Below are 24,550 nucleotides of genomic sequence, written 5' to 3'. Positions count from 1 at the left end.
CACTATACTCTTCAGTGAATATATTCTTTACTGTTCAGATACACATCTGTGAAAGCAATCAAGAACCTATATACTGGGTGAGTTATATGGGGGGCTCTGGGACATCTTTTCCAGACTACTGGGTCATTTCTTCTTCAGTTTGGCTGAAGTGTGTGTGTGCATGTGTATGTGCAGGCGTGTAGATAAACGATAACATCTTTGGGTAAGAACTCTTAGGAATTGTTTTGCAGTTTATGATTAACTTATGGCTACAACTTTCAGCCACCACCAATTGTGCAAAGTATCACAGAAACTTTTCACAGCCTCTGCTCATGCCTTTGATCTCTGTAGTACCTTTAACATTTCAAAAAAAAATTACAGCCTTTTAAAGCACACTGAGTTTTTATCAGCATTTCCTATCTGTCTAAATTCAACTTTTTTTCCCAGTTAAATCACTAGAAAATAAGTAGCTACAGTTCAAAGTCAGCAGGAAGTTTGATAAATTGATGTTCTACGCTTCAACAACAGTCCTGTGTAACCTATGAATTGGACATACCAGCCTCTTACTGCTTTGAAATTCCTTTCATCTCTTTGAAGAGATCTACCAATTTTTCCTGCTTTCAGTTGCATAATTTGTCACCTAGGACGCAATACTTTTGCCATAACTCTGTAACACAGCTTCAGCTACTTGTCTTCTGCCTCAGGCCCTCCACAGTTCCTGGTTGCTTCTTTGCAAAAATAGCAACTGAGGTCATTCTTGTACAAAAATTTGCTTCACTAATCCCAAATTTACATCCTGTTGCTCTACTTCTATAACTTTCTACACATATAAACCCGTTTTTAAATTTTGAGTCACAATTTAAAATACTTGAAGATATTTTATATGCAACTAAACTCAATATGTGTTTACCAACAGTATACATCAACACAATTGTTATGTCCAAATTTGCACAAGCTCACATAATGACAATGACTTATCATTGCCATCTAGTCAATGGTGATAAGATGCTATCAACAGTAAATACATTCTGATTTCAGAGAAATTAAAATGTGGGGGCAAATGTACATTTCAAAAGTAAGGCATAAGTGGATACTCCTTTAATTTATGTAAAAAAATCATTTCCAAAAATGGACATCAGAAATTCCTCCCATCTCTGTATAGACATGCCATTCCTCCCATCAAGAAACAAAGTCCTGGTCCCTCACTTGTGACTTGCTTTCAGCAACAGAACGTGGCAGAAGTGAGATTCTGAGACTTTAAGCTCAAGTATTAAGAAGCTTGGGCTACAGTCTAGAGAAGGGGTTGGTGAACTATGGTCCAGTGGGTCAAATCTGGTCTGTTTTTATACTGCCTCTGAGCTAAGGATAGCTTTCATATTTTAAAAGAGTTTTAAAATAAGAAAATATGTGACAGAGATCATATGGGCCCCAAAGCTATGAGGCCTAAAGTATTTACTAACTGGCTGTATTCATTTGCTAGGGTTGCCTTAACAAAATACCACAGACTCAGTAGCTTCAACAACATATATTTGTACCTTCACAGTTCTGGAGGCTAAAAGTCCAACATCAAGATGTCAGCAGAGTTTATTTCTTCTGAGGCCTCTCTCCTTGAAGGTGGTCTTCCCTGTCTGCATGTCTGTGTACTAATCTCCTTTTCTTATAAGGATATCAGTCATATTGAGTCATACTGAATTAGGGCCCACTTGACCTCATTTAACCTTTTTTTTTCTGAGACAGGGTTTCACTCTGTTGCCCTAGCTGAAGTGCAATGACATGATCATGGCTCACTGCAGCCTCTATTTCCTGGGCTCAAGCAATCCTCCCACTTCAGCCTCCCAGGTAGCTGGGACTACAGATGCATGCCACCATGCCTGGCTAATATGTGTGTGTGCGGGGGGGAGGGGGTGTGGTTTTTCTTTTTTAGGTAAAGACAAGGTTTACCATGTTGCCCAGGTTGGTCTTGAGCTTCTGGCCTCAAGTGATCCGCCTGCCTCAGCCTCCCAAAGTGCTAGGATTACAGGTGTGAACCACCACACCCCGCATTCATTTAATCTGAATTACCTCTTTAAAGGCCCTATCTCCAAATATAGTCACATTCTGAGGTACTAGGGGTTAGGACTTCAACATATGAATTTTGGGGGAACACAATTCAGCCTTTAACACTGGTCTTTTTCAGAAAATGTTCCCAATCTCTGAGCCACACTATTGAATGAGAAGAGACCAGGTGGAGAGAGAGGCTCAGCCAGACATCAGCCATTCCAGCTTCACACTAGCTAGACGTGTGAATAAAGCCCCCTTGGATGGTCTAGCCACAGCCAAGCTCTCAGCTAAATGCAGCCACCGAAGTGACTCCTGACAATACAATGTAGAGCAGAGACAAGCCATCTCATTGAACCCCATCAAAACTGCAGGCTCATGATCAAATAAATGATTGTGTTTAAGTCAGTAAGTTGGGGGTGTTTTAAACACAGCAATAGATGACGGGAATAACTTCCGTGGCAGAGGCCCCAAGATAGGAGCTCCCATGCATGGAACCAAAAGGGAGAAGGGCTTTTTATAGGGGTGACAGCAAAGGAAGAGTTGGGATAAAAGGTAAGGGCAAGAATATACAGTAGCCAAGACCCAAAAAGGTATTTAGATGAGAACGTTGCTCCTCGTGTTAACAAGGAACTCTCCTAGTATGTATATTGGAAGTAGGGTTGTATCAGAGAGTAGATGGCTGCAATGAAAAGGACAAAAGCCCCAAAACAAATCCCAGGAAACATCCAGGTTCTGCCTCAAATTAGCTTTGGTAAGATACTTATACTCTTAGATGTTCCGTGTCCTCATCTATAAAACAGGGACAATACAACCTACCTCCCAGATTTAAAAATATTAGACATAAAAGTATGCAGTCCTTAGCATAGCATGGACAAATGGTAGGCATACCACCTTGTCTGTGTTTCAGTCTTTCCAAAAGATGTAATGCCTATCCTATTTGAAAGGCTTATTCATAAGTTCAAATTTGCTAGGCGCCGTGGCTCACGCCTTTAATCTCCACATGTTGGGAGGCCAAAGAGGAAGGCTCAATTGAGCCCAGGAGTTCAGATTCAATAAAACACACAAAAATGGTTTGAAAGGTATTAAGCCCTACCAAATAATATGATTGCAATATATAAAAATACAATTTTTATTGTTGGGGGCTGCATGGCAACTTTGTAAAACTTAAGTATATCTGCATAATTGTTTCTATATAGTTACTGTTAAAGTTACCAGCATCAGTTGTTTATTCTAGTTATTCATCTCCATCTTCAGAAAGGAAGGTCAGCACAGGATCTGAAGAAGGAAAATGAAGATAGGAGGAACTTCATAACTCCATTCTTTTTTTGTGTTTCAGCAACACCCCCGTCTATTTAGCAGGGCATCCCCAGAGCAGTTCCACTATGTGTCCTCTTTATCACCAGTGGGACTTAGCACTGGGCTTGGTATACAAGAGATACTGAATATTTACTGAACATAGAAGAGAGGGCAAGCCAATAGTCTCAGAAAGAATTAAGGAGATATCCCCTTTAATGTGATTTTTACATGCAACTCAATGGAGGTATTGGTTCATTTTGGAAAGATGACCCTAAATGGACAAGTTCTATGACAATCACTGCCCAAACCTATAAGTGCCTATGTTTGAAGGCCAGGGGCACAGGGTAGTGGTTCTCAATGTGTAGTGCTTAGACCAACAGCAGCAGCAGCACCTGGGACTCATTAGAAAGCAAATTCTAGTGCCCTACTGCTATGGTTTGCATAGGGTTTGTTTGTTTGACCCCACCAAGTCTCATATTGAAATTTGATCCCCAATGTTGAATGTGGGGCATGGTGGGAGGTGTTTGGGCCATGGGAGCAGATCCCTCACAAATAGATTGGTGGAATTCTCAAGGGAGTGAATGACTTCTCTTCATTCCTGCAATAACTGGTTGTTGAAAAGAGCCTGGGGGCCTCCTCTGCACTTGCACTCACTTACTCTCTTCCTCTCACGCCATCTGATCTGTGCATATGCAGGCTCCCCTTTGCCTTCCACCATGAGTGGAAGCAGCCTGAGGCCCTCATCAGAAGTGGAGCAGGTGCCGGAGCCATGCTTCTTGTACAGCCTGCAGAACCATGAGCCAACTAAACCTCCTTTCTTTATAAATTACCCAGCCTCAGGTATTCCTTTATAACAAAATAAATAGACTAAGAGACCCACCCAGAACTACCAAGCAAATAATAGTTTAATAAGCCCTGTAGGTGATTCTGATACACATTAGAGAATCAGTAGCCTAGGGAAATGCATTTCTATTATCAGCTACATTTGGTAACAAAATGTCTATTCCCTTTGTGTTTCACAAACTAGCTTATTCAGATGATGTGAATACCGGCTAATTATTGCAATGATGTTTGCTTCCAAGCATTAAAAAAATTGCCAGTGTTATGGGCAAGGACTTCATGACTACAACACCAAAAGCAATGGCAAGAAAAGCCAAAATAGACAAATGGGATCTAAGTAAACTAAAGAGCTTCTGCACAGCAAAAGAAACTACCATCAGAGTGAACAGGCAACCTACAGAATGGGAGAAAATTTTTGCAATCTACCCATCTGACAAAGGGCTAATATCCAGAACCTACAAAGAACTGAAACAAATTTACAAGAAAAAAATCAAACAACCCCATCAAAAAGTGGGCAAAGGATATGAACAGACACTTCTCAAAAGAAGACATTTATGCAGCCAACAGACATATGAAAAAATGCTCATCATCACTGGCCATCAGAGAAATGCAAATCAAAACCACAGTGAGGTACCATCTCACACCAGTTAGAATGGAGATCGTTAAAAAGTCAGGAAACAACAGGTGCTGGAGAGGATGTGGAGAAATAGGAACGCTTTTACACTGTTGGTGGGACTGTAAACTAGTTCAACCATTGTGGAAGACAGTGTGGCGATTCCTCAAGGATCTAGAACTAGAAATACCATTTGACCCAGCCATCCCATTACCGGGTATATACCCAAAGGCTTATAAATCATGCTGCTATAAAGACACATGCTCACATATGTTTATTGCGGCACTATTCACAATAGCAAAGACTTGGAACCAACCCAAATGTCCATCAATGATAGACTGGATTAAGAAAATGTGGCACATATACACTATGGAATACTATGCAGTCATAAAAAAAGGATGAGTTCATGTCCTTTGTAGGGACATGGATGAAGCTGGAAACCATCATTTTGAGCAAACTATCACAAGGACAGAAAACCAAGTATCACATGTTCTCACTCGCAGGTGGGAATTGAACAATGAGAACACTTGGATACAGGGTGGGGAACATCACACACTGGGGCCTGTTGTGGGGTGGGGGGAGGGGGGAGGGATAACATTAGGAAAAATACCTAATGTAAATGACGGGTTAATGGGTGCAGCACACAAACATGGCACATGTATACATATGTGACAAACCTGCACATTGTGCACATGTACCCTAGAACTTAAAGTATAATAAAAAAAAATTGCCAGTGTTTTTTCCCTACTCCCTTGTGCCCTCCCCCATTATAAAAATCAAATAAAATAAAACCACAGCCCTTTGCAATTCATGCCACATACACTAATAACAGCCTCAGGCAAGCGGTATCTGTGGGACTCATTTAAATTTTATTTTCATGGAAGAATAAAGGAAAATTCAACACCAAATCTTTAAGACACACCACTTAATGATTTTGGTGAACAGTCTGAAATAGACAGTTATTGGAGCCTTTGATTAAGACAATACAATGTCTACAATGACCTATCAAGCAGGTGTCCATACCCTGTAAGAACCTTGTCCAGACTTCAGCCCCTGATGAAGCATGTATGGGTACACCTTGTGTGTGACAGCCCCAGTAGCTGGAATGGTGTGGGATCCCAATGAAGGACACCCAGCCTTGGCATGGCAATCTACCTATGACTTTGTGGCTTGGCTGAAAGATTTCAGCTGGGTCAAGCAGAAGATCTCTTTCAAGACTCTAAACCAAGAAATACAGGAGGGTCTTGCCAACTAACTATGGGAACTAAACCAAGAGGGCAGTGAATTCTCGGGGAGCACCATGAGAAGCCATGATGGGCTACTGCCAAACTGAAGTGATGTGGGGAACAGAAGGTGTAATGGAGTGGGGAAAAGCCAGTCCATCACAAGTGGGGAATAGTGCAGAGATGCAGAAAGAAACAGCCTATCACCAGCAGGAAGGACGGGACAAAGAAACTGACCCTTAGCCTAAAGAAGCCAGGGTTCCAACTGTATAGTCCAGCCCAGCCCAGCTTGGGGAACAGTCACTATAGGTCCTCTCCTTCTGCTGCCACCCACACCTCATAAATGAGTTAAACTATAGCACATAATCATCCTTAAATGGTGGCAATAAACACTTCTGCATTTCATTGTCAATGGATGCATAATAGATGCAAAATACATCCAAGGTTAACTAAATGAATTATTGTAGATGTCTAAAGTGAGGGTGAACTCTGTTTTTTCTTTTAAAATGATCCATCTGTTTATCAAGGCAATATTTTTTAAGTTAATTAAGTACGGAGCAGAAAGTCCTCCAAGCAGACACTTTTAATTAATTCTTAATTATGAATGCCCACGTATGTCCTCCAAGTGGCCAAAAATATTCAGTGTGGGGAGACAAAGGAAAAAACGCACTGAAAAGAGAACAGACACCACTCCTGGTTTTGATACTTTTTAGGTTAAATTTACCAAATGTTATAAACAGCTTTAAAAATACTTACCTTTAGGGTGGTTTTCAAAACAGTGCAAACATACACAAATCACAACACACTTCTTAATTTGTTCCTCTTTGTTGTCACGTGTTGCTAAGAGACTGTCTTTTTCAGGGCTCAAATACACAGATTTTTTCCACATTTAGAAAATAGGCATACTTGCAAAGAAGCCTCAAAAAGGCAGCCAGTTAGAGGTAGAAATTTATTTGGTAATTACCAACCCACATTTCTCCAAACAACTTCCTGAAACATATTACTGAATGCCTGTATGACTCATGGAAACTTCAAAATTGATCATCTCTGGCTCTGTGGCAATCTGCTTTCTTAATTTACATACATTAAAGTTTGTGTACCCCTCTACTCCTTACTGAAGGGAAACAGGAAAGTCAACCTTCCACTGAAAGAGAAGCAGCCGTCCACTGGGTTCAGACACTGGGAAGGCCACTGAAAGGCTCGTGTACATCAAGATTTCTCATGAGTGGTTAGGGGATGTTGATCACTCTTAGGGATAAACTGTAATCAAAGATCAGTATGTGAAGCCGGGAACAATAGCATATATTAACAGTAATACGTGTTATTACAGTCATATTCTAGTTCCTTAATTTATACAGTATGTTATTAAACAGATATATCATAGCATAATGGTATCACAAAAGACTACTTTTTCCCTTAAAACTCCTAGGTGCACTTTTGTATGTATTTTTTTATTAGCTATCTGACAGCCTGGGGAAAGAAACAAAAAGGCGATAGGTGCCCATGACAACTGGTGATCAAAAAGCCCAACAAAAGCTGGGCGTGGTGGCTCACACCTATAATACCAGACACTTGGGAGGCCAAGGTGGGAGGACCACTTGAGGCCAGGAGTTTGAGATCAGCCTAGGCAACATAGAGAGACCCCCATCCCTAAAAACACTAAAAAAAATTAAAAATTTAAACTCAATATAACTGAAACTAGATGGTAAATCAATGAGGAAATGGCTAAGTTTACAAAAGTCTGACTGACAAACCTCAGAGACGCACCCCTCTCTTTAAAAAGGATGCACTTTGACATTTTAAAATATCTATGTGCATAGTTATTAAAGAGCTTTTATATGGGCCCCTTAACTAACAGCAGAGAACCGTAGGGACAGGCCAGCTTTGCTGAGACAGATACACAGGCTTTATTTGTTTGCAAAGAAACACAACTGAACTCAACTATAAAGACAACAAAGCTCAAACAGCCTCAGTCCTCACTAGGGTTTCCTGCCAGCCCAACCCCATACGTTTGTAAAGCATTACAGTAACTTTGGAGAGTAGGACTAAAGTAGTCTAGGCTTGCAACAGGCAATGTTTATGTTCACTCCAAATTGATATGTTGAAATCCTAACCTCCAATGCAATGGTATTACGAAGGTGAGGTGAGGGTGGTGCCCTCACAAATGGGATTACTGCCCTCATAAAAGAGACCCTAGAGAGCTCCCTCACCCTCTTTCAGCCATGTAGGACACAATAGGAAGTCTGCAGTTTACAACCTGGGAGAAGGCCCATGCCAGCACCCTGATCACAGACTGCCAGCCTCCAATACTGTGAGAAATTTCTGTTGTTTATAAGCACCCAGTCTGTGATATTTTGTTATACCAGCTCAAATGGACTAACACAGAGCTGTAGTCTCAGTTCTGCCACTCAGGCAAGCCATTTAGTTTCTCTGAATACTGACTTCCTCATTTGGATAAGAAGGAAAGGACTCATTGTTCAATTCCCACCTATGAGTGAGAACATGCGGTGTTTGGTTTTCTGTCCTTGCGATAGTTTGCTGAGAATGATCGTTTCCAGCTTCATCCATGTCCTTACAAAGGACATGAACACTTGGACACAGGAAGGGGGACATCACACACAGGGGCCTGTTGCGGGGTGGGGTAGGGGGGAGGGATAGTATTAGGAGATATACCTAATGTAAATGATGAGTTAATGGGTGCAGCACACCAACATGGCACATGTATACATATGTAACAAACCTGCACGTTGTGCACATGTACCCTAGAACTTAAAATGTAATAATAATAATAAAGAAAGAAGGGAAGAAGAAATGGGAATTTGCTTACCAGTAGTTAAAAAAAAAAAAAAAGGAAAGGACTACGTGGAAAGGAATGGGGGTGGAGGAGGTACTAATATCTTCTGAGCATCTCCTACAGGCCAACATTGTCCTCATACCATCTAACCTAATCCACATACTAATTCCTGATTTTACAAAAAGGGAAGCCAGGCCAGGGGAGGAAACTGCTCAGTGTCACAGGGGACATAGTACAGATAGGACTTAAGCCCTGGTGTCTGGTTTCAAGGCTATACCCAATTGCTATGCTGACCTTACACATTCTGTTTCCAGAGTTCAAGGACTAATTTGAGCATGCCTTTCTCCATGCCCCTACATACTTCTATTTCCATGTGCTATGATATAATTTCCAAGTCACATCTGAGATCTCACCCTCTCTAAACTCTCTGGTCTTTCCCCCTTACTGCCACCACCACTTAAACCCAGACAAGCTCTGGGAACATAGAGAACTTGGAGAGTCATCCGCCTCTATTTCCATGTAACCGGATACATTTTTGCATCATGTAGTTTGCTCAGAACACAGCAGAGATTCTAGTCCTGCAAGTTTGGTGCCTTCTAATCACAGCAAAGAGCATTCTGTTGCACAATGAATATTAGTATTCACTGATACCATATGTTCCCAGTGGGCAACAGCCAATCACTTTTTCAAAACCCTTGGGAGGTGAGCTTACATTTACAATGAAGAAATGACAATTATCATCAACCAAATCCAATTAATTCTCATATTTCTATTTTTAAGTTTCTTGAATTGGAGGAAAAGATTGAATATCATTAATAATGGAACTTACTGTCTAGTTTCATTAAAAGCTTGCCACTTCACAGATGAAATCTGAGGCAAGCCAAAGAGAAATGTTGGCAGTTTGTGCCTTCAGGCAACAGAGGCCTTTTGGGTAAAATTATGTTTTTGTGCTGAGGGGGACTGTCAATAGTACTTGCTCTAAAATTATATACGTCTTTATAGAAATTGCCTCTACAAAAGTGCAATCATATTAATACACACACACTTGCTGTTAAGGCTATCAAGTTAAATTTAAGAAGCAGAGCTATTCTCTAAGTGGGACACATTCTTAACACTCCTAACAGGTAAAGAAAATCCTTCCTATACATGATAGGCAATTAATGACTATTAAAATGCTTTTAGGTGCCATGGTAGGAAGTCCCTGACAGGTAGCTTTGAGCAGAAAGATCCTCTGCTCCAGGCATCCCTGGGGCTTCTGAATGCCATTTGTCCTTGAACCTGCAGGAGGGAAGTGCAAGGAGGACTTGGTTTCAAATGAAGGCAAGCCTCCTTGCCTTCAAGTTCTACCAGCTACTACTTCTGACATTAGCTTCTAAGATTAGAATAAAATGGGATAATAAAACAGAAAACAAATACGAAATAATCCATCCGAAACATGGTTTGCCTACTTTAAAGGGTTCCTCTAAAACCGATTCAGAGGGATGACTAACCAATATATGAAACACTTTAAAATAAAAGCTTTTTGGCCAGGCGCGGTGGCCCATGCCTGTAATCCCAGCACTTTGGGACACTGAGGTGGGCAGATCACGAGGTCAGGAGTTCGAGACCAGCCTGTCCAACATGGCGAAACCCCATCTCTACTAAAAATACAAAAATTAGCCGGGCGTGGTGGTGGGCATCCCAGCTACTTGGGAAGCTGAGGCAGGAGAATCACTTGAACCCGGGAGGCGGAGGTTGCAGTGAGCCGAGATCGCACCATTGCACTGCAGCCTGGGCAAAAAAGCAAGACTCCAACTTAAAAAAAATAATAATAATAAAATAAAAAAATAATAAAAATAAAAGCTTTTAAAAAAATTTAGGATTTTTAAAACAGTTTACAAAGTTGAGATACTTTAGCACTGTTTGTGACTGCCCAACACTGGAACATTTTCCAGACAAAGCTCTGGATCCCAGGACTCAGCCTTCTTCAGCACAGCCTGATAAGGCTCTCATGGGGTCCCCCCGCCCCTGGGGGTAGCCTACCTGAGTCAAAATCCTGACTCTTCCCCTTGTTGGCTGAGGCCTTGGACAAGTCAATTAATCTCTAAGGGTCCATTCTTCTTCTACATGGTGACAATCCTGACTTTGAATTACTTCAAGGATTAATTAAAATAATATATATATAACCCTTGGCCCAATGCCTGGCATATACTGAAGGGCTCAATAATAGGTTGAGGCTCTCATGACTGTAATAATTATGAGTAGTACTAAGAAAGATAGTGGAAATAGTTGCAGTGAGGCCCTACTCTAGATGGAGGGCCCACTTGTGATTTGAAACATCCAGCCACAGTTTAGACAATCATACAGGCCTATCTCCTATGGCAAATGGAATACTGCCCCATCAAATGGGTTGAAGTAATACCACTAGACTAAGTATTTGATCACTGCTTTTTTACAAGGTACTTAGGTAGTACTCAAATTGCTGGTTTTCGGAGGACACAATTATATTGCCCAATATGGACAACTCACTATGTGAGTTGTCACCCCCTCCTGAGACACATGGACAGAAAAGATAATACACTGGCAAGAGTCCAGCTTTATGGCCACTGCATTCAGACATTACCAGATTCCAAGTTTTTCCCATTTGAAGTAGCTGGTGCAGTTCATTTCTTTAGACATGCCTCCATCCACATCAAGTCTGAAAGCTTCTTTAATGCTTTTAAGATTAAGATAAAACAGCTGGTGAAGGGGTGGAAGCGTGTCAGTGGCAAAAACTCTAAAAGGAGAACACAGAGCTTGGCTAAAGACAAAGCAACAGGAAGTCAAGCACATGCACCGTCCAGAAATACCCTGAAATGTTATTTTAAGACTTCCACCCGCGATGCAATCTCATCCTCCATATTTTAATGCTTTTGTGATATTTGAAGGAAGGGACAGGAAAATAACAATGATGAATAAAATTAATTCTGGTTAAGTAACAACTAGGCCTGAGGGCCAGGTGTCCCTTAACCACTGAGCACAAGAACTCTGATTTTAGATACACTCAGACAGAAAATGATGGAAAATATCCACCCACCGCCAATTCCTTCAATGGCAGAAAACATAAGACATGAATAATCAACTTTACTTAAGATTTGCAAACCTTATGTGTACTAAGTAACCAGTACTGTGTCTAGTTGCCATGGGGTGGGGGAGTGGGGTGGGGGTCTAAAAGAATTGAACATTTCAATAAATGTTATTCAATAACTAGGTTATATATGAACATTCAGTCAAAATATATTTGTAAGGGAGCCTTCAGTTTCTAGAAGAGAACTGAGAAATAGAAAGGCGGCTGCAAAATTTGGTGTACACTGATGTTCATATTTAATCTAATTAATGGGTAATACATTTCTGAAAGGGTCGATTTTTTTTTTAGAGTCACCCTGTAACAGCAAATCTTAGTGACTGATGAAACCTCATACCATAAAAAGAACAGGATAGAGAAACATAATACGAAGTCGAAATGGTTAAGGCTGTCATATTGCCTTCACTTCAAAGGAATTACATTCGCTGTTGGTATTTCTTGTAGGGAACTGAGATACCATTGAAGAAGCCTTCAAAAAGGCTACATCACATAAAGCATTAAAACAAAAAAGCAATCTAGTAACAAAAAGGCCCACAAACAGAGCTGTGGGGTACAAAATTAGTTCTTCGTAATTTTTTTTTTTTTCTTTGAGAAAGAGTCTCACTCTGTTGCCCAGGCTGGAGTGCAGTGGCGTGATCTTGGCTCACTGCAACCTCCACCTCCCAGGCTCAAGCAATCCTCCCACCTCAGCCTCTGAGTAGCAGGGACCGTAGGAACACATCATGATGCTTGGCTAATTTTCTTTTATTTTTTGTAGAGATGGGCTTTCTCCATATTGCCCAGGCTGACCTCTAACTCCTTGTAAATATTTCTTATAGATCAGTGAACACAATGCCATATTTTCTTACAGTGCTGCACCCGACGGCTTCATGGGCCCTTCTAAGAAACGAAGAAATTGACCAGTAGACAGAACTGTGCCATATGTTTTGTTATGAGATATGGGCAAAAGGACTGCTGTCAGATGCCAGGCAATGAAAGTAAAGGCAGGAGGAATTTCCACCCTTGAAGTGAAATAAAGACATTTTAAAGCTACGGAGGTTGGTGTGAGCTATTCAGAGGTCACCAGGACCATCAGCATGTGGACTGTGTCACAGTTAAGTCTGCAATGTCTTCTTTTCCTTATTAGTATACAAAATAGTAGCGTGCCCAAAATCAGTATCTTAGTATATGAAATACTAATTTCTTAGAAAAAATCAGTGCAAACCTATAAGCTTTAAAGGTCATTTTTTTTTCAGCTCTGACCTAGATGTAGCCTAACAGCCACAGCAGCCTTTTCCCACGCCAGCAGCACTCACTCCTAATAACAGGGATATTGGCTAAGAGGGGGCTTCAGAGCCAGTCCCTCTAGGTTAAAATTCCAGCTCTGCCACTGACTCATGGTGTGACCCTAAACAAGCTAGTTCTCTCTCCTGGGCTTCAATTTCTTCATCTGTGACAAAGATAACAGTACCCATCTCATAGGGTTGTTACAACAATTAAATGAGACAGTATTGGCAGAGAGCTCAGAACAGTATCTTACACAGTGAGCATCATGTAAGTAATTGTTAAATAAAACTAGCACCTAGATTTTGGTGTCAAACTGTTCTCCAGAGAAAGAAGCCAGGGTTTCTTAGAGGGTAGTTCCATATCTTGGGGTGGGGAAAGTTAAGGATTGGCAAGGCTCAACGTGTGGCTAGTAGGAAGGTAGAAGATGTTCATGGAGCTCAGGGGTAGTGATGAAAAGACAAATCACTGGCCAAGATGGGACAATGTGGGCATCAAAAATAGTAAGGCCATCTAAATGTGAAAGACATGATTTCATGATATCCCACACATGAAAAAGTTAATATAAAGCACACAATGAGGTGTTATCATACAAAAGAAAGGAGGAGAGTATCCATTCCACTTTATTTTAATAAATGGAAGAGTGCTAGGTGTTTTGTTTCTTCTATTAAATATTTATCCGTTTAAGTAGAGAAGAATGAACATCAGGAACTTAGTAATACTAGTCCTCGGTAAGACAGAGTAGACCAATAACAGGAAGGCTTTAACATACTTAAAAACCAGGGGGAAAGAAAATCGAAGTGTGTCAAGATGATGAATTCACTAAATGTTCTAAGAGGTGCATTAACCACAGACTTCATCCCTCATATCCTAGGAGATAATACCCCTTACATGTCTTACTAATGGAGATAGTAATAGATCATATGGTAGCTTCCATATGATGATGCAAAGAACCAGGCAAAGATTAGGAGGACAGGACAATGGACTATGAGATGCCAGCCAAGCAAAACTTGGAAAAGAAAACATTCTGGGAGAAGCACCATGCTGCAAAAAAACTAGAACTTGTGTGGAAAGTATAACTCCAAAATCTTACTGCTGTAACAAATGGTGGACAAATATAAAATGGAGCCTAGCCAGATGACCAGTGGCTTGGATTTGATGAAGCTAGAGATGGCCAAAAATAACTAGATCAGTTATCAGCTGGTCAGACTATCTTTCTGGCTCCAATAAAGTTTCTGTAATTGTGGAAATGTACTAGTACTATATTACTGTAGAAAAGTCTCAAAATGCACATTGCTCTAACACTGGACACTATCAAAATATATGTTGCTACAAACTTAGGAAAGTATACAGACAAGTTTAAGAACAACAAATGAACCACCATGGCATTGGTATTTTACAACAGCTTTAAGTATGTTTTATGTTTCATAATCACTGGATCTTTGTGTGCTGTTTCCAGTGTCAGGGGGCTCAAAAGAATCAACATTGCAGTTTAAGTTGTTAAAAGAGTTAAGTCAGTAATCCATGTTCAAACAGATTTCAGAAATTGATTTTCAAAGTTTGATTTTAGATACAAATTTAATAGTTTGAGCGCTAAATCGCAAATAGTAGCAGGTGCTTCTCTCTATGAACAAAAACCCCTAGAATATTAAAGAATACATAAAGTGGGTCACCAACAGGATGTCCAGAGGAGTAAACTGTATGTCTCCACATAAAAGACTATTCAGAAGCACAGTTATCCACTTCTTCCATCACCATGACCCCAAGGGAAACAAAAGGTAGAGGCAACAATAGAAGAAGATATGAGATAGAAATGCTACACAGTTGATAAGAGTTCTTCCATATTAAAAGTAGGACAGGGGGATAATGGGAAATGAACTACAATAGAACCTGGCTTCAGTTTGTTGTATAAATCCAATCAGACATGTATAGCGTAACAACACGTTCCTTCTGTTATAGCTTTGAAATAAAATGAATCTGAAATGATGAAGAATATAAATGTGTCTAGAACAATGAAATACAATGGTGAAGTTTCAGATGTGGAGAGGGGTGAAAATGGAGCTGAGAAATATTCTCAAGATTCCACTGACCCATTTCCCCTACAGGGATTAAATCAAACAAGATCGATCACCTCCAAATCTTTGGGTTTATCCCTGACAACTACTCTCCTGGCAAATTTAATGTTTTTCTTTTTGAAAGGCTGATATTATTATTTCTACAATTCTTTCTCCCTGTTCTTCCCACCCCCCATCTAAGACGTGCAATCTAAATGCTCACTCATGGGAGAAAGGCAACAAAGCAAATGGCACTCACTGAGCACCAGCATGTGCCAGGCACTGCAGAGGGAGATTCCCATGATCATTACATTTCATCATCACGAGTCTTGGGAGCTGGATATTATTACCCTACTTTTAGTAATGGAGAAAATGGAGTTCTGCAGAAATGAGCAAATTGCGCAAGGACATCAGTGCAGTTTGAGTGTTCAGACCTGTGTTCAGGTTTGCCACCAAACCCTGCAGGCTCTTCCACTGTCCCATGCTGCCTTTGGGTTCTCTGCCCCACTCTTTTTACTGGGACTGCCTGTCAGCGGTTCTTTCTCAAATGAATTGCCAAGTCAAAAACCTCAACTCTGAAACTCAGTTCCCAAAAAAGCAACATAAAAATGTTCTAGTCTAAGTCTCCTTTGTTTATCCAGTAAGTACTTGTTACACAGAAGGCTGTATCATTCCAGCCTGAATCTCAGTAGTGCTCTGTGTAACCTGGAGAATTTAAACGTGTACCTGTACCAAAAAGAGGAACTCATCCTAAGTTTTCTACTAGTCACACACGTGTGACAAGCTCTCCATACCAGCCTGCACTTCAGTTTCAGATCTGGAAAAAGGTGCCTAACAACCAATGCAGCTCCCAGAGGCTGACAGAAAGAGTACCCTTCTCCCCCTCATGGCTGTCCTTGTAATGCTCTCTCTACATTCAGAACAGAGTGTAAAGGCTTTAAAACCAGCCTCTGAAGCTAGCAGGGCAACATCAATTAAGATCATTTTTAAAAGCTCAAGGCAGAAAAGAAATTAACATTCCCTTTATTTTAAAATGTAGTACACAAGATTAAAAAGTATTGACGATGAGTACAGGACAATCTCCTTATTGACTTGCTTACAGTCAAAATCATGCACGCATGACAGGTCATTAGAAATTGAGTTTTGCAGCTGGGTGCGGTGGCTCATGCCTATAATCCCGGCACTTTGGGAGGCCAAGGGTGGGCGGATCACCTGAGGCCAGGAGTTCGAGACCAGCCATGGTGAAACCCCATCTCTACTAAAAGTAGAAAAATTAGCTGGGCATGATGGTGGGCGCCTGTAATCCCAGCTACTTAGGAGGCTGAGGCAGGAGAATCGCTTGAACCCGACAGATGGAGGTTGCAGTGAGCTGAGGTCGTGCCACTGCACTCCAGCCTGGGTGACAAGAGCGAGACTCCGTCTCAAAAAAAAAAAAAAAAAAAAAAGAAAGAAAGAAAGAAATTGAGTTTTGCTTATTTTTATTTTATTTTTAAAATCCTACCCAAGGAAAGCATATTTTTACTAACCAAAAGTTATTTACCATCTGCACTCTGAATGTTATGCAAGTGGAGAAAACTAACCAAGAATGGCACATAAGGTTGAGTAGAAGTCCACGGCACAAATATACTGGCAGAGGGGCCAAAGTGTGGTTTGTATCATAGTAGGGGCTGCAACCACCTGAAGGAATGGATGCCTCTTAAGTGCCAAGTTTATGCTAGGGCAAGGAATAAATGGGTAACAAAAGAGATGCAGACCTTAACCCGAAGGAGTGGGTAGATATTAAACAAATAATTACAAATTACTATGGACCACATTTTCTCAACTCTAAGAAAAACATTTTCCCTTATCTATTTAATCCTCACATGCACCTTATCAGTTATGACTAATCCCTGGCTTACAGATGAGAAAACTGGCATTAACTATCTGCTTAAAGGGGTGGATTTGGGATTGGAACTTGGGCCAATGGACTCTGGAGACCATTCCTTTAAGGACAACACTACACCAGTTCCCACCAGTCCCCCACCCCACCCTATCCCCTGGGCTTCTTAACTATTAGAAAATGGAACCACTATTCACCAAGTTTCTCAGGCTGAAAATCCGGAATTATCTTTGACTCCTCTTTTTCTCACTCAGTTCACCAATCAATCCTGTCATCTTTCCTTTCAAACTATATCCAGAATCCTACTGCATTTTATTCCTTCCACTACTATCATCCTGGCCCAAACTGACATCATCTTATACCCGGAGTAATGCAAAAGCTTTCAACTGCTTTTCCTGCTTTTGCCCCTGCTAGCTACAATTTACCTCCCACATGGTGGCCAAAGCCATCGTTCTAAAACGATTTCCCATGTTCCTCTGCTCAAAACCTCCCACTGACCTTCCATCTCAGCAGCCACTGGCCTCAGCCATCTGATCTCCTCTGGACCCTCATTTCCTATCTCCCTCTCCTTTGTTCCCTTCTCCCCAGCCACCCTCACCTCCCTGCTGGTCCTCAAACACAACAAGCATATCCCAATCTTGGTGTCCTTGCACATCTGATTTCTGCTGGCCAGCACACTCTTAAGCCCCCATCTGTTGATGTATGTCACTCTCTGATTTCACTCAGGTCAACAACTAACCTCCCTAGAGGGCTCTTCTCTGACACTCTCTGTGAAGGAGCATGGCCCTCTTTTTTGTCTGTCTCATTCTTTGGACTCTTCCCTGCACTTACAGGTAGCTGTCATCACACTACATATTTATTTGCAAATTATCTGCTTCACCCACTAGAATAGAGGCTGTCTGTGGGCAGAGACTGCTTTGCTCACCATTTACCCAGCACTTAAAACATCACCTTCGCACATGGCAGTGAACAAAAGAATGCATCTCAAAGTATTATTAAAGCAAGTCAGTAGTGTGTATTATAATGAATACCATTGTGGAATTGAAGAATGACATAATTATAATAGCAACTATTGTGCTGAAGATTACGGAGGTTTTAATAACATTAATTGCAGAGAGGTGGTAATTTATCCTGGGGTTCAGAAATGGCCTCGAGGAAGGGCTATTGAAGTTGAAACCTGAGGCTAAGCAGGAGTTAACCAGGTAGAGTGGTGGGGAGGCCATTCTCCACAGATGAACCAGTATGCACGAAAAGCCTGGAGTGGAGAAGAAACATGACAGCAGGTTGGAGAAAATGCAAAAGAATGAGTGTGGATGGAGCACAGGAGAGAGGGGAGGACGGAAGGGAATCGGAAAGAGACAAGACCATACGAGGTGCTGTGGGCCACATTATCAAACTGTGATTAAGTGAATACATTGGGATGCCTATGTCTATTTATATTAATCAGTTTAAGATGTGCCTATTCATATTCTTTTGTAGTTCAGGAAAAGTTTGAATAACCTAAAGATTATCAGTCCCTCAAAAGAACTTTTCAGTGACATAACCAGGGGCAGGTATTGGCAGGAGGGCATTCAAAGAGAGAAAGATACTAATTCTTTGGACATTTTCTCTATTTCTTTTTTTTTAATGAAGCAATATATTTAAGTCAATTGTATAAAAATAATTTAGCACATTGGATTCAGAAATCTGATGCCTGTGATGACAATTTTTAGAGAAAATTCCTTTTATGTCTATATCCTTTTGACTTATGGCACTTTATCCAGGCTAACACACCATGACTGAGAGAATTAGCTGATGAAGGAAGGGCTTAGCAGTTGCTTAGAGATATCTCTTGATAAGAAAAATGGTCACCACCTCCTGCCTGTCCCATGCATTAACAACTGTTATCTCCCTCTAGCAATACTCGTTTTATCTGAAGAATCAGACCAAGCCATTGGAGCACCAGCCAGCAAATCTGAGGTATACAAAGCAGCTGCCGGCAAGGAAGCTTACTCTAGTTCAGAATACAAAGTACTCACAGGTGAAATGTTAAATAATAATGGAAGGTTTAAATAAAGATTCATGATAAAAACTAAAAAAATTATGTAAATATTTGAGCACCTACAATGTGGCAGGCTCCCCAAACTGGGAACAAAAACAAGAGAATGTGGGACAGGAAATCTCCAGTGGCCATGAAATCTCACCACCACTACCTACTTCCCAAGGCCTAGAAAGCAGATCAGCTAAAAACCTGAAAAGCTAGAAGTGATATAAATTACTGGTATTCTTCAGGGGGTCTAATGATATCTGTATCAGATATGTGGTCCCTACACGGCACTCCAAAGTCTGAGTGGGGCTAGCAAAAATTGAGCAGAGTGGCACTGTGATCATCAGAAAGATATTTCCCCCAACTATATGACAAGATCTGAAATTATGAGTTTGTCAAATTTTTAAACCCTACGAGGTAAAAGTTCTCCTTAATGTCCCAAAAGGCAATTTTTACTTTAACACATTTTTAAATTAAAGGTAGAGCTCAAAACTGTTAGTTTTTCTTGCATATCAGATTTCCAAGAAATATGTTTGTTATCTTGTACAATTCATTTACTGACCTTAATGACCTAAATGTACGAGTCAGCATTACCTGACAAGTCCGTTTGGAGATCTTACAGTGTGTGAGGGCACCCATCCTCCAGTCCCCAGCTCCTCTTGAGCCTCATCTTTCAACCCCAGCATTTACTTATTTCTGAGCCTTTGCACATCAGTTTCTACTTTCAGAGAATGGGTTGGCTGATTCCTGCTAATCATTCATCCTTCAGGTCCTAGCTTTGCCTGTGCACTCTGCAAGGGCAGGCACCACGCTTTCCCTCTACTGCATGCCCATCATCTACTCCATCACCTGTCACAAAGTAGGATAGATGTCTAACAAATTTTGTTTGAAGAAATGAACCACTGTCATCTCCCCAAGAAAACTTCCCCCAAACCAGAACACTGGTTAGGTAGCCCTCTCATCCTGTCCCTCACACATGTGTACTCCAATGACACCCCTTATCGCCTGATCCTTAGGTTGCTTATCTCCTTTGCTAGATTTAATTCTCAAAGCCTCAGGTCTTGTCTTGGTTCTTGTTAAATCCCAGAGTCTTCACAACAGTTGGCAACATTTGCTGATATTCCTTATTAAATCTTTGAGGAACTCACCTGTTTCCCCCTTTCAATTAAAAAAGAAAAAGATGGCATCCATTTCACAATACTCTTGAGCCTACAACGCAAAAAAGTGGTGATTATATGAAAGGACTCTAATTAGAAATTCAGATAACATAGTGAAAAACTACTTATGAAGCTAACAACATTCATTTAGCAGAAAAAATTATTTCTGCACAGTCCCAACTTACTGCCTAGGACAGTAAAATCTAGAACCACCTCCATTCCCCAAACAACCACTAACTTTACTTTTCTAAGTACTGATAAAACTTGCGGGCTACATTATGGTGGCAGTAACAGAGGTTCATTTTTCATTCACTCTACGCATCCATTTCAGGTTGGCTCCGTGTCTCTTCTCTCAGGGAGGACAAGGCTTCCACAATCTGGAGGGTCACCCCTTGCTGAGGCAGAAGGAGTAGGAGGGGAAGAGCAGTGTGCCCAGGAGGAGGAGACTTGAAGTTGACAATTGGTGAGCAGCATCTTAATGGCCATCACACGAGATTTGGCAGAAATGTACACAATGTGCAAGAGTAGTTAACCTTCTACTATGACATCCCAGAAGGTAAGTCTGAATCAATATACAGACTCAATCTGTTTTTTGCTTTTCAAAGCTAATAAGACAAACGCAGGTATTAACTCACTACAGGGCAATTAACCAAAAAAAGAATCCACCACAATGTAATTGGACAAGGGAACATATCCATACTCCCAGAGTACCTACAAGAGAATTTTATTAACAGACTGACGTAGCTCTAGAAACTAAAAGCAGCTTTGTTCCCCAGCTGTTCCTAGGTATTGACACAGTGAAGCCTCAGCATTATCCAACTGCTTCCACCTGGCACTGTCAAAAACCATTAGTTTGTAGATGATTCCACAGGCACGGAGTATCCACCATGTCCTTTACAGCTACTATAATTTATACTCACATTTTGAACAAATATAAATGCAGGCTCATGCAAAGCATATGGTATGGGCAGGCAGAGTGAAGGAATGATCACAGCAGAAGGGAACCCACGGAGAGCTTAAGGGAGAAGCAAGGCTGTAGGTAAATTCAAGTTCCAAAGAAAGTGATATGGATAAAATTGTTAAAGAAGATGGGGAAGAAAGGGAGGAAATGTTCTAGAAAGCTTGGGGAACATCAGTATTTAAGGGAGATTTGAGAAGAAAAGGGAATGTGGTGAGAAAACTAGAAAAAGAACCTGAAGGAGTCCCCAGAAGTTACAGGATAAAAGACTTCGTGGACTAGAGAGTGAGCAGCGACAATTACTGTTGCGGTGAGGATGTGGAAGATGCGCACATTTTCAAAGTGACCATCTGCACCTAGAAGGTCACTACCGGTGAGCGTTTTCCTAAGTAGCACTGAAGTGGAAGCAATGCATGGAGAGCACCCCACAGTTTCCCAGGCGCATCCTACTCTGCCCTTCCATGCACCCACACTCGTTTTCCTTTCCAGCCCTCCACTGTCTGGCTGGCTGCTTTATGGTTCAGCTCCTGACTCATGTCCTGGGGAAGCCTTCCTACAGTGGCTTGTTCGGCTGGATGGGACTCCTGCTAGACAACTTCAGGAAAAGAGGTTTGTCTTGTCTTTGTGTACTTGGCACCCAGACAAGTTTTTGACAAAGTAAGCATTCAGTATACTGGTTTTTTTGGGGGTTCTTTTTTGATGGGACAGAGCCTCACTCAGTGGTCCAGGCTGGCGTGCAGTGGTGCCATCTCGGCTCACTGCAACCTCCGCCTCCCGGGTTCAAGCGATTCTCCTGCCCCAGCCTCCTGAGTAGCTGGGATTATACGCATGCACCACCATGCCTGGCTAATTTTGTATTTTTAGTAGAGATGGGATTTTACCATGTTGGCCAGGCTGGTCTCGAACTTCTGACCTCAAGTGACCCGCTGGCCTCAGCCTCCCAAAGTGCTGGGATTACAGGCGTGAGCAACCATGCCTGGCCCAATATACATTTCTATAAGGAAGGAAATAAAGGAGTGCTGTAGTTTGGTTTGTCCCCACCAAGTCTCAGGTTGAAATCTGATCCCCAGTGTTGAAATTGGAGCCTAGTGGGAGGTGTTTGGGTCATGGAGTCAAATCTCTCAAGAATGGCTTGGTGCATCTTCATGGCAATGAGTGAGTTCTGACTCTATTAGTTCCTGAGAGCTGGTTGTTATAAGGAGCTTGGCACCTCCTTTCCTCTCTTGCCATGTGACCTCTGCACATGCTGGCTGTCCTTTGCCTTCAACCGTGAGTGGAAGTAGCCAGAGGCTTTTGCCAGATGCCCAATCTTCCAGCCAGAAGAATCATGAGCCAAATAAACGTTTTTTCTTTAGAAATTACCTAGCCTTTGGTATTCCTTTACAGCAACACAAACTAAGACAAGGAGGGGAAGATTTTCTTAAAAAGGGAGCAATAGTACACACAGTAACTTGAAGGGGTGATGCAGCCTGGAAGAGGAAGTGTGTTGTTTTACCCAATAACAATGACTTAGCACATCTGTGGGAGAGGGAAGGTGATGGAGGGTTAAAGACACAGGACGCTAGGACAACAAATGAAAGAAATGGAAGACACAAGTGTGCTGTGTGGAGTGTTAACATTTAGCCTTCTCCATTATCATTCAAGAGGAAGACAATACTGGAAGGTCTTCCAATGACAATTATATGCATCAGCCTAGAAGTGACACTTCATTTATGCTCAAATATATTGGCCAGAACTAGTCACATGGACTCATCTACCTACAAAGGGAGCAGAGAAGTGTAAGCCTCCCATGTGCCCACACGGAGAAAGAAGGGTATGCGCTAGATGTCGCTAACATCTCTCTTCCTTATTCCCAAACAGTCCCACAATCTATTAGCTTTACTATCTAGAAAGCCTCCAACAATGCCTCTTCTCCAACTCACCATTGTACCTCACCCTTCATCTGTTTCACTCCCATATCTGCTACTTTTCCCAAACATAAACCTCATGTCATTCCCAATACTTGCTTACTAAAAAAATTCTTTGTGGATGCTCACTGCTTATGATGTAAATAAAGTTCCTTATGATGACATACAAGGGCCTTCACAATCTTATGCAAACCTACCTCTTCAGCCCTGTCCCTGCCTCTATGCAGTTTTTGTTTTTTGTGTTGTTGTTAAGAGTTAGTGCCTTCTGGACTCTTACTTTGATAATTTTTAACTGCAATGAGTTAGAAATCTCAGGACAAAAGAAACTTGGCTTAGGGTTTCAGTGGCTCTTTATTTCTTGGCATATGTGGTGAGTACCTGCAGCGCCTGCAGCCCTCTGCCTCATGCGGGACCTTCAGGAGTTCTGCTGTCTGCTCCAGCACTGGCTCTGCTCCCTGCGTGGTTCAATCAGGAATGGTTGGAGGGCTTTGGGCACAGCTGTAGCAGAGTTTGTGCAGGAAACGTCCAGGTGATCAAACCAGCAAATGAGGGATTATTACCTTTTCTGTAGCAAAAATTGTGGTCCTTAGTGAATTCACCTGGGACCTCCATCCATGACAAATCCCAGGTTTTACCTGAGAAGGAAAGTCCCTCCCACTTCCCCCTCAATCCTGGATACATTGCATACAGGTGTACCCAAGAGCAGCCCAGCAAGAGTCCTAAATACAGAGGCATCATTCAGACATGATTGAAGGGAATCACCAATCCTACAGAGAGGTTCCAGAGGACATGCCTAGCAGACCTAAAGAGCAGTCAAATGTTACCAGCACCCACTCTTTCTGTAAGAAGGGAGAATCATTGCATGTCTAGTGTCAGGTGGTTCAGGCTCCACGTGGGGATTCTGACAGGCCTACAAATAGTCACAAAAGATTTTTCTAATTCCCAGAAATAGCCGCTTTCAAACCGTCATGACCTTCCTCATGCTGCTGTCTCCCTCATGTGCCTCCTCTACACAACACCTGTTCCTCCAGGGTTCGAACAGTCAGCTTTGCTCACCCCTTCCCATTTTCTCCAAACTTAGAATTAACCAGCCTGTGCCCATTTGCTGGGTTCCCATCACATTTGATCAATTCCTTCATCACAGTAGCTTATTATATTATAGTTATACACACAATGTCTCCCCTGCTAACTTGTGAACCCCTTGAAAATAGAAAATATATTTTTTAACCTTCAGAGCCTTCCTTACACTCCATGAGGAGGTTTAATAAATGTTAGCTGACTGAAAACTGAGTTAACTTAATGGTTTTCTGTCAACCTAGCTGAAATAGTCTTAAGTTTTACTTGTAACTAATATGGCTTGCTAAATATGGGCATTGTTGATCATACATCATTTTCTTTAATAAACAATTTTAACTATC

General features: G+C 41.5%; 1 protein-coding gene across 3 annotated transcripts in view; it reads right to left on the bottom strand.

Moving 5' to 3' along the window:
* PPM1H (protein phosphatase, Mg2+/Mn2+ dependent 1H) overlaps positions 1–24,550 on the bottom strand; it is a 289,690-nt gene that overhangs the window by 246,731 nt on the left and 18,409 nt on the right. The gene's annotated exons all lie outside the window — the stretch shown is intronic.

Source organism: Pan paniscus, chromosome 10, assembly GCF_029289425.2.
Source record: "Pan paniscus chromosome 10, NHGRI_mPanPan1-v2.0_pri, whole genome shotgun sequence".
Taxonomy (NCBI): Eukaryota; Metazoa; Chordata; class Mammalia; order Primates; family Hominidae; genus Pan; species Pan paniscus.
This window is presented reverse-complemented; position numbering and strand designations above follow the sequence as displayed.